Here is a 13,545-nt window from a genome sequence, read left to right on the forward strand (position 1 = left end):
GAAAATAAAAGAGAAAAACTCAAAAATGAAAACAAGGTCTATCAGCCAACCTAATATTGAAGCGGAAGCCTTAGAAAAACAGATGTGACAAAAGGTCAGGGGAGGGAGGTTACTTTTTTTATACCCAGGATTAAAACGGATATCAAATTAATTTATTGCTTCCAGCACAATTACCATTCATAAATATTTATGAGTGGCTGAGGCATGACTAATTTCTTATGTCAACCCTAATGCCGTATAATATCAAACTATTATGATAATGATGGCTTGAGCGTCGAAACGTCAACAATATTCTTGAGTGTCGATTCTTGGTGTTTCTATGTTCAGTGAAGGATGAAACCGAGATATATACACATATATATACAAATGTGTGTGTATGTGTACATATTTATTTATATATATATATATATAGATATATATAGGCCCGGTTTCGATTCCCGAACAAGGCACTCTAGGCACATGCAGCTCCACCCAAGCTCTGTGATTTTTCGGGTACCAAATCTTCCTGGGAAACTGTAATCGGCACAGGGAAAGGAACTGGCCCCCCTACCCTGATGTGTGAATTTCACACGCCGTCGGGCTTAGTACTTGGTGAACTCTACCATCACCTACCAAACCAACCTTCGGGTTGATTACTGTGCTTATGCTAAAATATTTAATATTGATATTCCACCGGTTAAGTTAGATTTTGAATGGACACAGCCTATACGATAATAGAAAAATACATTTACTTACCTCTCGTAGAAGAAAACACTACCCGGCGTCGGACACTACAGTAAGTTGTCTTCAATTCTGCGTTATTCTTTCATCCCTTCGTTCTATCCAACATGCTTATCCCTTCCCTTTCCCTTCCTCGCTTGCCTACCAATCTCCCGTCTACCACAGTCATCAACATCCCATTCTCAATCAAAACGATCTAACCAGTGTCCATTTTTCCTGCCTCCATTGGATTTCTCCCAAAAAACCCCTCCCTTGCCAAGTGCTTCCTCATTTGTCTTCTTCTCGGTCCATTTCACCTTCTCCATTCTTCCCCACACCAACATTTCAAAAGCCTCCAGTCTACGTCTATCCTCCTGCTTCAATGACCACTTTCCCGCGCCGTACATAGCTACGCTCCATATCAAAGCGTTCACGAGTCTTTTCTTAATATCCTTACTCAACTTCCCTGTCATCAACTCCCTCCTCTTTGTGAAAGCCTCTTTACCTAGCTCATCCTATCCTGCCTATCCCATATCAATCACACTGAATTTCCAATTCACTCAGCAATGCTTGCCACCCCTTGCCTGGCTGACAAACTAAAGCTTGGTCATCAGCAACCCTAACTGATTTTACGAATTCCCCGTCCACTTTCATTCCTACCTCCAGTTCTTCCCATGCCTCTTTAATCATTTCCTCCACATTTACGTTGAACAGTGATGGGAGAACGGTGATAATGGGCAACCCTGCCTTACACCTCTTCCTAACACTGCCCATCCTTCAACCCTTCCTAACACTGCCCATCCGAACTCTGCATACAGGTTGAACAGCAACGGTGATAATGGGCACCCCTGCCTTACACCTCTTCCTAATACTGCCCAACCGGACTCCCCGTTCCCCACTCGTACCTGAGCAGTCTGAGACATGTACAGGTTGCGGATTAGCCTCCTTTCCCTCCAACCTATACCTATTTTCTGCAATATACTCATTAGTTTTTCCCAATTCACTCTATCAAACGCTTTTTCAAAATCTACGAAACAGGCAAATACGTCCTGATTGTATTCTATATTCCTCTCGATTAGTGATCTCATTACTGTGATGGCATCACGCGTACCTCTCCCTTTCCTAAACCCAAACTGATGAACCCACTAAGTAATCATTTGACCTATCCTCTATCCTTTTGTTGATGATCCTGAGAACAACTTTAGTTGCGTTGGATATCATAAAAGGCTCAATGATGTGTATAATTATGTACCCCAAGATAGCACTAGCGAACAGAAATACAGAAATAAACACCAATGAAACTCACACTTTTTCCAAATTTTCGGTGGCCAAACCACCTTCCTCAAGGGAGAGAAGAAACTGAGGAATAGGTACCAATAGGAGGGGACGAGGGCGCTGGGTGAAAGGGGATAGCGGAGTAAGTTTTGGTAGGGGAGGAATTGGGAAGGGAGGTGAGATTTATATGGAAGGTTTTGAGAGCGGAGGGGGGATGAAAATATTTATAGATTGTGGTAATCAGTGTCTGATATCAATACCTGGCTCATCTCAGACATTGTTCACTACTGAGCAAATTCTGCGGCAAAATTCTAGAAAACGGAAGGAAATGAATGTATCTAGGCGCTTTTTTAGTGATCTCAGAGACCCTGCGTCGCTTCCAAATTACGTGGCCGAGTTCTGCGAGCGCTCCAGGTAGTTCTCTAAGGGCACTCCCAGAATTCCTCCTTATCGCTCCTTTGATGGTCGGAAAGCCTCCGGGGGAGACATTCAAGACGACGTTACCTTCAAGAGAACGGCATTAATGTCAGAGGCAACGTAAGAGTAAATTTACTCAATATACACATTGAGTACCCAAAAAATTATCATTGGGAAGAATAAATACATTTATGAACGTATACCTTAAAACTAGCTTCAAGGTAAATATAAAGATATGTAATTTGGTAAGAAATACGTATATGCCTGTTAAGGTACGTTCACAATATTTAATAATAGGAAGAGAAAACGAGTGATTATATGCAGATATATACACACGCACACACGCATCTCATTGTAATCACGCTTTTTCATATGTTTATGTGTGGGTATAGATATATTTACAATATTATGTTTTAATTTGTATACAATTTAATACATCTATATAACTGAAAGGGTAAGGAAGTATCTTCTACTAACTTTAAATTTAGCTAACGAATCCAGATCTTTTTTTCCCATGAAATGCCTTTGCGCACTTTATTCCTCAATACCTTATGAGCAATGTTCTTAGCACTTGGGCTACTTATCTAATGTGAAATGAAATATCCTTTTTTTCTATAATGCTATTGCAATTATAGTATTCAGCAAAAAAATAGAATGTTTCAAATAATCACTATACTACTGTTCGAACTAGAAAATCTATTATCGTTTTTAATTTTTTTAATTACATTTTTCTATCCAGTGCATGAAAATTTACACGATATGGCCAATATTGAAATGCAAATGCATTTATTCTTACGTAATATTTTACATAGCATGTAAACAAATATTTTATTTTACCTTGTTAATCATACCACTTCCTATTTTACCATTTTATTTATTTTATTATATTAATATAGAGTTGAATCGTATTTTTTTTATTTTTTTAACTCGACTAATGCTGGGAAACATTGTTTAAACTCACATTCCTGATCCCGGAGGTTCCTTTCCAGTAATGAAACGCCTTTAACGAATCACATTAAGAGCAATTCTAATAATGGCTAATGGCAGCGATGATAGACGGAATTTTCAACCACCTATTATGTCATTCTTTTTATCTCGTCCAGATAACTGCTTATTAAATTTTCGATATGTTTAATATGTATAAACCATAATCACATTTCATAGATATAGAAATCAAAAGGACGCTCTGATAATTAAAGAACTCAGCAATCATAAAAGAGATTGCGGTGAACAATGGATATAGAGAGGTGTTAATTCATAAACTTTCCAACAAGGAACTATCCCGTTTAGCCAAGTTAGCCTTGTATAGTTCTCCCACATCTGCAGAAAACCAGCCACAGTGGCGGAGATTCCCTTTTCTTGGCCACTTGTTATTAAAAGTGCAAAGAATCCTCCCAAAAGAAAAGGTGAGATCGACCTTCTACAATAAAACAAAATTATATTTACCAGATGGTGTTATACCAAAGCGAAACCTAGGTATTTAATAAAAAATATTTCCTTTGTGGGAAAGCAAAGTGATTTAATTTCAAGTTTAATATGAAGATTTTCCACCAAGGCCAGAAACTGTTTTATTTATTTATATTCTTGAAGTGTTTCATTTTAAGGGATGATTCAAGACACATTATTGAAAAACCATATCAAGAATAAATTTTTTCAGCTTAGTACCAATCACCCCAGCATTATTGATCACAGTTAATTTACAAACCGAGAAAACCATGGATACCGTCTTAATTAATACTTCTTGAGTCCTACGTGGTCTCAATTTTATGCATTCAACGCACCAGTACCCAGTGCTAAGCATTCGATTTACTGCGAATCTGCCTTCATTGAGTGTCATCTGCGAAATATGAAACAATATCGTCTAGATTAAACGCCAATTTAGGGGAAAAAATTACCCAGCAGCAGCCGATGTAGCATTGTTCATTCAAAATTTTCACAATTTTGTTTTTTCGCATATTCCTCTATTCAGGTTCCAGAGTTTCAAAGCGAAATGGACAAAATGGTGAAAAAAGATCGGGGAGTGGCATGGTGCGGCATAGGAGAGATCTCTTCCACCGCAATTCGAGAAAAAATGAAAAACAAGGCGGGTGGTAAGGCGGGAATGCCAGACAGGGAGGGAAGTGGAGGGAGGAGGCCGCGACGAAAACGAAAAGGGAATCGTTTTAATTATTTTTATTCTCCGATTATTATCTTTTTTCCCTCTGTGAGCCGTTTTAACCCGCACACACACAGGGACTAACCCCCAGAGGGACCATTTCTGCATGAATGAGCAATATCGAATATTGGCCCCGACGGCATTGCAACGCGGGATCAAGGGTGACCGTGAGTGGCCTCAGATGAAAGGACAGGGGGTGAAAAGGTGAGGGGGGAATAAAGGGGAAGAACAGTGGAAAGAGAGAGGGTGGGGGAGAGAGTGAATGGCGTAAATATAACGGGAAGGTTGGAAAATTAAGAATTGAACGAGAATCAGGCACAAGTAACGGGATCTTTGAAGCAGCTATATATATATATATATATATATATATATATAATTAATTTAAAAAAGTATATATATATATATACTTTTTTTAAGTCTCACGCACGTGAATAATAATGTATAAAATTTAGCACAAGTGCACAAAGATAAAAACACAGAAACACACAAAAAAGAAAAACTCATTAGGTTTCGAATTTTCGGTGGCCACAGCCACCTTTCTCAAGGAAGAGAGGGACAGAACTGTGTGTGTGTATATTTATATATATATATATTATATGTATATTATATAAATATATATATATTATATGTATATTATATATATATATATATATATTATATATATATATACACACATACATACATGCATATATATATACGCATACATGCATAGATATACATATATATGTGTATTTGTGTATTATATATTTTTAGAAATGAGAAATTGAGGAAGAGCGGAGGAAGAGAATGAAGAAGGGTGAAGATAGAAGAATACGTTTTGAACGGGCTATCGAATCCATTTCGAGCGCTGTCGCCCATGAGAAATAGACAAATGGCGAAGCTTTTCTTCAGTGCATTACACCTGGGGATCGTTTCCCCTATTATGTATTCAAGTCACCACCTAACAGTAAATCACCCAACTTCTCAAAGCGCTTTGATTTGGCAATGGCTATAAGGAATTCCCGCACTTAGAAAACCGCGGGAAACAACCTTCTTCCCCAATTTAAAAGGCTTTGAAAAGTCTTGAATCCGACGCCTCAAATTCCTCTCTTACGTGAAGCCACAAGATTTACGATGCATGCATGTGGTGTTACGTATCGGAATAGAACTCCTAGTTCAGGGCAAGGTGTTCCTCATATCATATTTCTCACAAAGTTTTGGAATCACAAATATATATGATATTGTCATGATAGTATTTTTAATCAATTTTTTAATCAATTTAGAATAAAAATTAAACACTTTTCAAAGAGCTGAATCAATTTTTTGACGAAGAGGCAATATTTAATGATAAAAGTAAAGGTGAGAACTCGTGAAACCCTTAATATTGAGTGTTGTTTTGTCTGACAACGAAGCTCAATCATTTAGGCAAAAGCATAAGCGTAGATTGGTATATCTGGATATGGTAGTCCCGAGAAGAATAAACTGAACAAAGAGGAAAACAAGCGAACCTTAAAAAGTCATCGTAGCAGAAAAGAGGGTCACTTTGAGATATTTGTAGAATTGAGGAAATGTGGATGAAGGAGTAATGGAGGGATAAAGGGAACGTTGAAGACCGTGAGAGAAAGAAGTATACTGGGAAAGCAAGTTAGAGAACGAAACATTTAGGAAAGTTGAATGTTTTAAGATGAGGAATAACCCAATGTTAGGTTAATCAATAGTTTAGTGTAAATGAATATAGGAGGAGATAATTTCCTCTTTGTTGGGACTTGGAAAGGTGTCAGCATAGAAATGCTTGAGCCTACGCAAAATCTACCTTCACCGGTAGATTACGGCTGTATATTTTTAGCATGGTCAATATAATCATCCCCTAAGTAATTATTTTTCCATTTTCCATTGCCCATTTTGGAATAGGAACTAACAGTGATCTCACAAAGTCATTCGGCCCCTTAGGTACTACGAATTAGCCCATATAGCCTCTTCCTCCACCATTTTCCTGAACCTTTTAGTAGTTCCGCAGTAATGTTATTCACCCTCATGGCCTTATTTAGCTTCAGCTCCCTTAATGTCCTTTCTATCTCATCGTCGAGTGTGCCTGGACCTAAGCTATCTTCCTCTACGTAATGTTCCTTTTCAAAGTCTAACTTTGTTGGTATAAGTTCTTTACTCTACAATTCTTCTATATATTCATTCCATCTCTCTTGGATCTTTCCTGTGACAACTATTATCTTACCCGCCTTATCTATAACTTTTAGTAGACATCTTCCCTTCGTAATTCCCGTTAGTGAATTAACCTTGCTGTAGATCACACCAACTTCACCCTTCCTCTGCAAACTTTCCATATCCTCGCACTGCGTTTTCCACCATAATATTTTTGCTTTATTTGTTACCCGTCTCAATTTATTGTTTAACTCTTTGTACTTCATTTTGCCAAACTCTGTGTTTACATTCTCCAATTTTATTTCATCATCCATCTTTGCAATCATCTCTTCCATGATCTATGGTTTCCTAGTCCTTTTCGCGCTAAGGGTTCCAATAGTGTCTTTTGCGGCTTTCGATAACCTTTTCCTGATACTTTTCCCATTTTTCTTCGATAGTAGTTAGCTCTTTAGCATCCTCCATGATTTCCTCTACAGCCTGTTGATACGCCTTCCTTCTCAATCCATTTAATGCTTCTACATTCCATTTTCTAACCCGACACCCCTGTCTTATCTTTTTGAAACGGACGCTACATTTCATAGCAACAAAGTTGTGGTCAAAGTCCGCATCCGCTCCCGGAAAGCTGTGCGACTTTATCACACGGTTCCTAAACCTGTTTCTAACCAGAATATAATCTAGCTGATACCTCTCTGAATCACCTGGCATTTTCCATGTATACCTGCATCTTATGTGGTGTCTAAACCAAGTGTTGGTGATGAATAACCCCTGTCTCCTGCAGAACTCAACTGCTTTCTCCCCGCGGTCATTCCTCGTGCCTAAACCGTAGTCCCCGACCTCATCACCATCTCTTCCTTCGTCTATCGTCGCATTCCAATCCCCCATCACTGTCAAATATATCCCTGCAGAAACAAACGCGATTATGTACTCTAATTGATTTTATATCATATCGACCACTTCCTCGCTATGGTTGTTCGGTGGCATGTACAGGGTCGCACCCAAAAGTGGTAGGACTGATTTTCTCTGGCGCGAACGGAGCGGTGGAGGGTGGTCTGCCTGGCAGGGTAAGGTGGAGGGGGCTCTTAGCAACAGACCGACAACAACCTCAGTCACCTGCGGGCGGGAAAAACAAAATGAATCTGAATTTAGAGCAACGTTATTCCATGAAGTTTTGTGCGAAACTCGGGAAGACGGCAACTGAGACAGTCGATATGATCAAGCAGGCTGATGGGGACACTGCCTTAAGCCGTTCCACAGTATTTGAGTGGCGCAAGTCGTTTAAAGAGGGTAGGGAGCTCGTTGAAGACGACCATCGCTCCGGACGGCCGTCGACGGCATGAACCGACACGAATGTGGACAGAGTGAGGACACTGCTGAACACAGACCGACGCTTAACCAGTGAAGAAATTGCAGACCAGTTCGGTCTGTCTACATCCAACGTGCAACGCAGTATTTCACAGGATTTGGCCATGCGCAAGGTGTGCGCCAAGATGGTGCCGAAAATTCTGCAATGGCGCGCTCGTCGTCAGACAGCTCCTGGCCAAATACGGCGTTGCCACGTTGCCGCACCCGCCCTATTCTCCCGATCTGGCACCACCGGACTTCTTCTTCTTCCCCCTGATGAAAAGACAGCTCAAGGGATGACGTTTTGACTCGATAAAGGCCGTTCAAGAGGCTTCGACGAGGGTCATCAACTGCATCCCCAAAGAAAATTTCCAGCGGGCGTACGGGGAATGGGAGCAACGTTATACTAAGTGTGTAGCAGCTCAAGGAGCATACTTTGAAGATTATTAAGTCGATGTAAGTATATCGTCAATAAAATTCTGTAAAAAAATCAGTCCTACCACTTTTGGGTGCGACCCTGTATATCTGAATAATAACCAAGTTCGTCGGTTCTGCTTTTGTCTCTACTAGTAATAATCTATCCATTACCTGTTCTATGTTGACTACGCTTCTTCCTACCTCTTCATTTAATACTATGGCAACCCCTCGTTGGCTCTCGTCCCCACCGCTGTATATTATTCTACACTTATCACTCCAGTAATCCCCGCTATCTTTCCATCTCACCTCGCATAGACCTAAAATATCTATATTTCCCCTTTCCATCTCTCGCTTAACATTCTCCAATTTCCCTGTCCTCATCATTGTCCTAACATTCCATGTTTCTATTCTAACTACTTTGGTCTTCTTCTCCTCTTGCGTCTTCTCTCCTGCTGCTGTCGGCTTTCCCTTGCATGGATTTCGTGGGATGACGACCGTGGAAGCCTTGCCTCCCCTGCTGCCGGGCACGACACACGGCCTATTGGGCCGAGCCCCGTAGTTGTAAGAACTCATATTCTCTCTAGTGAACATCATATTTATCTTGAAAATGAAAATTGAGGTGGTTTCCCGTTGCCTTCCTCAATAGTGTTTTTAACGTGACACCATCGCTCAGTGGCCGCCCAACTGGGGTCAGACGCCTTTGTAGCTGCCTCACTGACGAACTGATGCTGCGTGGACTACCTTTCGCCTGGCTCCTAACCTTCGATCTATCTGGATGGGTGACCCTACCAGGAGCAATTAATATTACTTTCGCCAGCAGAGCTCTAGGGGTCATCGGAACGTACATGCCCTTCCACGGGCATGTGCGTTCCGATGTTGTCAGTTTGTTGTCCATGGGAGGTACATAAATAAGTAATTATATATCACACATATATTGCAATATGTATACCGCCAGTGGATAAATGTTACATGCAAATTTTTATGAATATATATTTTAGAAATAATTCCTATATCTGCTTTAATACGGTCGACATTTCAATGTCATTATTATTTTTTCTGTACCTAAAATTCATGGTCAATGAAATAAATCACCTAAATTGTAATATATTTGCGCATTAAAAATAATGTACAATTTATTCAAATCTATTCTGACCCTTCCTCCACTGCATACTTTCGAACCACATATTTTTGCGACCGCTATTCGACATCTTCTCTATATTAAAACTGAAGTTATTAAAATAAAACTCGCAAGAATAAATCTTCCAACTGATTACACTGGTGATGAGATGGCGAACGATTCTTATATGAGTTTTGTCCACATCCAATTAATGACGACCTGGAGCAGCATAATTCTACATCCCAGCAAATCATTCTTCTGGAAATTTTCAATCCGAAAACCATGCCACCCCGGCACTTCTCCACACCATTCCCTCCTGCTCCCTCTTTTTCTGCCGCCCGAATACCTGGAAGTCCCCCTCCTATCAAAACCTTCTTCATCTCGCGTCTTTGTAATATGTCATCTATCTCCTTTTCCCGTCTTATTCATACATCCTCCAACCCCTTTTTTATCCTATCAATATAATAAGCTTACCTATTCCGTGTTTCTCCATTTTTATCACTCATAAACCTCCAACCTACGGTCATCAACTTCCTCCAGAAATTAATTTTATTACCCCACAGTGATCCGCTCCGTATTTCGGCTTTGACTTATTTACCTTTTTTCCCCCGTCAGCAATTGCCGTATTTTTCGAACATTCTTCCTTTTCCTGCTTGATTCTCTTTAATAATTCTCCTGCTATACTTTGGATAGTAAGGAATTCAAAAAGTTCGAATTGATACCAAAGAAGAATATGACAAGGGGAAAAAATTAATGAGGAAAATATCAAGAGACATAAGCAGTATTGAAGACATCAGGATTTAGTGGGAAATCTTTTTTTTTAATAAGAGAAAGTAGGTAGAATCTCAGATAAGGGTGGAGGGAAAAGGAAAGAGAATTTATATTAAATTGTGTATATGCTTAACGTGAGAGGATGGATTTTTTTTGCGAGATGCAATTCGGCTGAACAGATTTTTATGATCAATGAGAAAAATCGAATAGGCCGCCAAGTAGACGTGGAATCATATATTCACAATTTTGGTGATTCCACCGAAGGGAATAGCCCTTGTAAGTTTGAGTTTTACTCTATAACTGTAAACTCCGAACATCACCGCTCGTGACGTCAGGACTGCCAAAATCCGGAACGCATAACGGTACTATCACAGTTGCAGCAGACAGATACTTTGAAAAGTAAACTGTGCCGTGTTTCAATACTTGTTTAATATTCGTTCATTTAGCGGATAATTCTCAACTGACTCGCGTGAATTCAAGCATCTGGTTAATTGATAGACATTTGATGCCTTTAAACTTCGACACATGCCCTTCACACGTTATCAAAATACTCCCAAAGATATTCCTAAACATAAAAAAACATTTCAGTTGTATCTGGCTCAACCTTGTGAACATTCATCTTGAGTAATAAGACAAACTTTGAAAATTCACAAAAAAATTATTAATACGGTACTATCGGTCATATCTTCAAACCTGAAGATGTCACCAATATTATGACACCGGTAGAACTGTAAAACAATTTGGGAATTTACAAATTTGGTCTTATTCCTCATAAAGAAACATTCATAGATTAGTGGTATTCGAATTAAGACAAATAGCTAGTTACAACCAGGTCAAAAGACAGTTGAAAATTCCGCTTTCCAGGTAATATTTAATTGGTAGAGGCGGCTGTGAAGATATAATTAGTAGAGATGATCAAGACTTTAGGTCTTTTGCGTCATTATGGTGGGTGGTTGGGTTTTCAGTGAATAGGGTGACGGTGGAGAGAAACCCGGCTCCGACACCAGCGTACTCTATCAACGAAAGGCGCATATTCATTGTGCAACGATCAAACTGACAGAGGAAGTACTCTACTATACGTTAATTGCTTTCCGCATGACACCAAAGTAGGATTAGAATGCAGTTGAAAACTTCCATTTCTAACACCGCCGGGAGTCAAATCGGAGGATCTATGAAGCCAGTGAACTAGCCTACCGACCTAGTACCGACCAAGTCCACCAGCTCTCCGATGAGCCTCAGTAGTTTGATGGATAACTATTACTCGTTTTTCCCTAATCATCAGGATTAACTAGTAACCGTCATACAAATTCATTGGTTTTTTTGTCGGAAACAAACCAAGGTCCCAAGATAAGGAAATGATTTGCATTTGAGCAATGATTGGTACTGTCCTGACAGGAAACGCTCAAAACTTGCAGGTAGAAGGGACAATGCTCATGACAGTGTTCATTAGTGTGTATAAAACATTACGCCTTCCTTCTCTGCGAGTACTCATGTCTACGTTTTCGAGGTAGGTATACGAAAGGAGTGAGGGGTAGGATGAGGATAAACCATTTACCATACTCCGCGCGTCAAGCCACCCCGAGGTAAGCGTGAGAGAAAAGTGGATGTGGCAGGTGCAAGACTCCCGGCGCAAACATTTGTAACGTGGGATTAATCGGATGAAAAGGTGCATCCACGGAGTCGTAGAACTCGGAGGACATGGGCCTTAGGAACCCCTCGGGGGTGGAACTTTGACGGCGCGCGGCCGTTTGTTCAAGTCATATCTACGTATGATACGCAACGCCTTCTCCTATTCCCAGTAACATTTTTCATCGATGGTTGTCTTAAAGCCTCACGGGTGAACGATCCGCTCGCTAGATCGAATGGAAACTCAAATAAATATTCGCCCACTGTTTTCCTCATCGCATAGGTGGGAGTGCGCGCATACACCGCAAATATTTATCTTTAAATAGGAATATTCAGATAAGAGATAAGCACCGTTTCGGAAGAGATATTACGTGTTAATTATTACCGAGCTAATGAAAAAACAAACCATTCATGCTAATACCAGCAACAATTTTTGCATGAAGGCCTAGGTTTCGTTTACACGAGCGTCTTTAAATGATTCTCACCAGGAAATCTCCGCTAAATTCTAAAAGTTATGCAAATGTGGGGACTCGAAGACCAACTTCTGGGATTCATTTCTCACTCTTAGACCATCGGAAAATATGGAGTATCGGTAGGTGTGAATACAGCCATAATCACAGTTTAACCAAAAACGGTTAATTAAATTTCTTTTTTAGTTGAACAAATTATTTTTGATTAGAAGAAACGTTTTTCTCCTACATCGGCATAAATATTCATTAAAAATTTAAAAACGGCAATAAAAGTTTCATATCAAACGCTTTACTAACCTATCGAACTGCGTGGATGCCAGTTTGGTTGTGCGTTGAATTAAAAGACAATTGAGACTGGTCGGTAGACCAAAGCAGTGAAAACGCCTCTGAATACCAGCAGCTATAAACAAGATTCGTGATTTTAAGATTACTCAGGCTTTGCGGGGAACCGTAATCATAACAGGGTAAGAAACTCTCTTTTGTTGGACAAGAATACACCTGAGTATGCATCGACCACCGACAGCCTCACCTGAGGAAAGAATAGGAAAATATCTTGTAGTAATAGCTGAAGAGAAATAAACCCGGACAGTTTTTTTGGTGGACAAAATTATATATTTTTAATGAATGTTTCAGTATCATATTTTTACGTATTAAAGTGGTTAGTGGTGTTTTAGTTGAAAACTAGTAGGATGTGAAGGCATTAAAAAGAAACTCTTAGTTAAATAAAGTTTCACAAAGAGGATTAAAGCTTTAATTGAAGTGTTAAAGAAAAAATTAGTAAAACCCTAAATGTGGTGAGTTTCTTTGTCTGGCTATAAAACTTAGTGACTGAGGCAAGAGGATAAGAGACTTGAGAAAGGGTGTGGGAAATAATAGAAAAATAAAATGGACAGAAAGGAAGACAAACTAAGAAGCTCTAAATGTGGTAGGACTAGAGAAATGGCTGTTTGGAGAATTCTAATAAGACAGGTAAATTGGATCCAGGACAAAATGAATTGCAATGGAACGTTTTAAATATGTAATGAAGGAACAAAAATAATAAGAGCATGTTGGACAGGTGACAGAGAGTGGAATATTACAGTTATTTTGCCTGGAATGTAGAGAAATAAAAGGTGAGTGAA

Source organism: Hetaerina americana, unplaced genomic scaffold (genome assembly GCF_022747635.1).
Source record: "Hetaerina americana unplaced genomic scaffold, ioHetAmer1.1.p SCAF_7, whole genome shotgun sequence".
NCBI classification, from domain to species: Eukaryota; Metazoa; Arthropoda; class Insecta; order Odonata; family Calopterygidae; genus Hetaerina; species Hetaerina americana.